At 40.4% G+C, this 4,040-nt stretch overlaps 1 non-coding gene across 1 annotated transcript; it reads left to right on the top strand.

Moving 5' to 3' along the window:
* Window positions 1-1,247: 1,247 nt before the first annotated feature.
* On the top strand, window positions 1,248-1,358 carry LOC115032353. The gene has a single exon (XR_003838034.1). It is a non-coding gene; the product is annotated as a U6 spliceosomal RNA (small nuclear RNA).
* Window positions 1,359-4,040: the final 2,682 nt, after the last annotated feature.

Below are 4,040 nucleotides of genomic sequence, written 5' to 3'. Positions count from 1 at the left end.
TTCTAAATTAATGTTTATGTGAATGTGTGTGGTTATGTGCATGTGAATTTAGGTGCATGCAGAGGATGGAAGAGAGCATTGAATCTCCTGGAACTAGAGTTCCCAGGTGGTTAAAAGTCATCCAGTGTAGGCCCTGAAAACTAAGCTCAGGTCTTCTGCAAGAGCAGTGTGTGTTCTTAACACTGAGCCATCTCTCCAGGCCCTAGGATTTCATTTTAATGATACCCAGGCCATATGTCTAATCATCACATAGCCTCTGTAATTTCATAGAGAGAAAAACTGTGTTCCCTTTGGGCCACTCTGTTCACCAAAGCCACTCTTTTTGCTATGGCCAGAGAGATCACAGGTAGACAAGCAACATGGCTTATACCTATATCCAAACTACTTTTTAGCTTTAAGCTATATAATGGTTGGATGGAGCCCACTAGAAATTCACATGCTAACATCCTAGTACCTCAGCATGCAAACACATATGTAGACTACTTGAAAGAAGTAATGAATGAAAATGAGATCATTTTGGGTGAGTTGTAATCGACAAGAGAAGACTTGGACATTGGTATAGACAAAGGAATGATTGGCATGTGATGTCACAAGAAGATGCCAAGCAGAAAGATCTCAAAGAAGCCAACCCTGTTGTTAAAGGTTAATATTGATTTTCAACATAAGAGGATCTGGAATCCCCTGGGAGATGAATGGATGGAATGTCTGTGAGAGAGTTGCTAGACTGGGTTAATTGATATGAAAATATCAACCCTACATGTCGGGGACTCTGTTCCTTAAATGGAGGTCATGGGCTGAATAGAAATTAGAAGCCAGGCTGAGCACTAGTATTTATCTCTGCTTCCTGGCTGTGGATACAGTGTGACCAGCCACCACCTGGCTGTGGATACAATGTGAGCACTCCCTGCCACCTCCATGACTTCCTGCCATGATGAACTGTATCTTAGAACTGTGAGCCAAATTAACCCTTCCCTTTCTTAAGTTACTTTTGCCAGGGACTTTTGTCACAGTAACTAATGCATCCATGAACACCCTGATGTTGTACTTCTAGGCTCCTGGGCAATGAATAATAGAATGCTGTGGTTTAAGCCTTCTAGTCTGTGGTGCTTCATAATCTCTAGCCTGACAAGCATATATGTGCTATATCTCCTTTCATCAACTTTGCAACCTCTCTACAAGTTAAGCTCCAGGACTGCTGGAGGTTTAATTCTATCCCTGCATATAAAGAAATGCCTGGCTGAGAATTAGTGTTCAATAATATGTGGAGCACATAAGCTAAAATTGAAACAATATAGAGAAGATTAGCATGGCCCCAGTGCAAGGATGACACAAACATTTGTGATTTGGTCGACATTTCTATAGTGTCTGTTGTTGGGAACTTGCCAAGGACCAGACTCAGCTTGGAGAGCAGTGAAACAAACCACTGGAGGTCAAATCACGGGTCCAAGATGATGGCCCATGTTCTGCTTGAGACAGCTTTCTAGACAGTGCTCTGCTCTAGAGAGCTCTCTGCTCTAGACAGCTTTCTTGTGCAATTCTAAAAACTCCTTGGATAGTTCATCTCTTGTCTTTTATGTAAATATCAATTCAGCCATTACCTGTAATGGTCTGTATATGCTCAGCCCAGGGAGTGACACTTTTAGGAGGCGTGGCCTTGTTGGAGTAGGTGTGGCCTTGTTGGAGGAAGTGTGTCATTATGGGCACAGGCTTTGAAACACAGATCCTAGCTCCCTGGAAGCCAGTTTTCTCCTGTTTGCCTTCAGAACAAGATGTAGAACTCTCAGCTCCTCCTACACCATGTTCCCACCTTGATGATAATAGACTGAACCTCTGAACCTATAAGTCAGCCCTAATTAAATGTTGTCTTTGTAAAAGTTGCCTTGGTCATGGTGTCTGTTCACATCAGTAAAACCCTAAGACATTATCCCAGGTTCCCTTTTGATTATCCCCATGAATCAGCACCCCATGACCCCAGCCCCTTGAGACTTAGGAGACAGCAAGCACACATTGTTTTTAACAGTGCAGACAATAAACTACCTGGATGGGGTCTTGGCCTGCAATCACCACTCCCTAAATCTCTTTATCTTCTTCCTTGGTATCTTTCTGACAAGTTGGCTCGTAATGCAGCTGCCTCTGTTCCTTTAGACCTGTGAATTCATATTGCATAAGTAATTGCATCCTTATTATATATTTTTGAACTTATATTTTTAGAGTTCTTTCCCACAGCCTTAAGGGCTGTCCTGAAGGCCCCAGCACTTACCATTTTACCAAAACGCTAGCCACACCTATGCCTCCCAGACTCATGCTGTCTCTGAGTATCATGGAGTCATTAACTTTAACAGGGAAGACATTCCTCAAAGGAAGCACATGAAAATATGTACATGTTTATATAAACAAGCCTTACACCCATAGCAACCATTGGTACTCTTGGAGGCCCATACCCTTCTGGCTTTGTTCCAGGGGCAAGAACCATGTCACACTGTCCGTATCATGGCCAGGCCAGACTTGGCAGGGATTTATACATACATACATACACACACACACACACACACACACACACACACACGCACACACACGCACACACACACACACATCCATACATGTGTGTATGCATATGTATGCATATGTGTATATGTACATGATGTATATGTATATATACATATATATGTGTGCATTTACTTCTATAAAATAAATATTTGTGTTTTAATACAGAATGAAATGAATGGTAAGAAATTCAAAGCTTTTTTTACAATGATAAAGAATAAGACAAGATGTCTCTTATTGCTCCTGCATTTCAACAACATCCAAGGAGCTATAGCTATAGCAATAAGAGACAAAATCACAACTAAACTATACAAAGGAAAAGGAAGGAAGGAAACATCTTTGTTTTCAGATAACATAATCCCCTATGCAGGAAGTGTGAATGAATTGCCAAGCTGCCTCCTGGAATTAGTAAGTGTTACAGTGTGATCACAGAATATAAGGTTAATACACACGAAGCAAAGTGAGAAGAGAGAGATGAGGCTAAGGGAGAGGATACAGAGAAGGATGATTAACACAACAGGACTGGAACACATGAACTCACAAAGGCCATAGCAGCATGCACAAGACCTTAAACAGGTTCAAGCCAGAGAGGGTCCCAGTGCTGAGTTTTTTCTATATCAGCAATGGAAGAGCTGGATTCAGAATTAAAACCATGGCCTGAAAAGATGGCTTTGTGGTTAAAAGCTCTGGCTGCTCTTCCAGGGTGCAGTTCCCAGCATCTACATGGGATGCTCACAACCATCTGTAACTCCAGTTCCAGTGGATGCTGCCCTCCATAGCCACCAAGCACACATGTGGTACACAGAAATGCATGGAAGCAAAAATACCCCTATATATACAAAAATAATAACTTAAATTAAAAAAAAATTTATATTATCACCAAAAGCTATCTAATACTTAAGTATTAAATATAAGAAAATTTGGGGCAGTGAAATGGGGCAGTAGGTAAAGGGGAAAAACCTGACTGCTTGAGTTTGATCCTTGGACCTCACATAGTAGAAAGAGAAAACCAACTTCTACAAGTTGTTCTGTGGTCTCCACACACAACTCTGTAGCATGCATGCACACATACCAAATAAATAAATGTAATTTAATAAAAATGTATGCAACCTAAACATAGAAAATTGCAAAACTGTGATGAAAGCTATCAAAAGAGCAATACGCAAATGGAGAGACAGTATGTAAAGAAAGGAAATCTCAATAATGATGAGATACTAGCTCTTCTCAAATTGATTGAGTCAATCTCAATCAAAATCTCAGTGCATCAATTGATCAGGATCAACAAACTGAATTCTAAACTTTATTTGGAGATGCAAATGAGGTAGGATAGGCAACATATTATTGAAAAAGAACAAAGTTGGGAAACTGATATTATTCACCCTCAAGACTTACTGAAAAGCCACAGTAATCAAGACAGTGCAGCATTGATCAAAAAACAATAATAAGATAAATTGAGTAACAACACAGTAGAAATCCCACAAGTGAGCTATATAAAT

The sequence above is a fragment of the Mus caroli genome, chromosome 1 (genome assembly GCF_900094665.2).
Source record: "Mus caroli chromosome 1, CAROLI_EIJ_v1.1, whole genome shotgun sequence".
Classification (NCBI taxonomy): Eukaryota; Metazoa; Chordata; class Mammalia; order Rodentia; family Muridae; genus Mus; species Mus caroli.
Note: the sequence above shows the minus strand (reverse complement) of the source record. Positions and strands in the feature narration are given on the sequence as shown.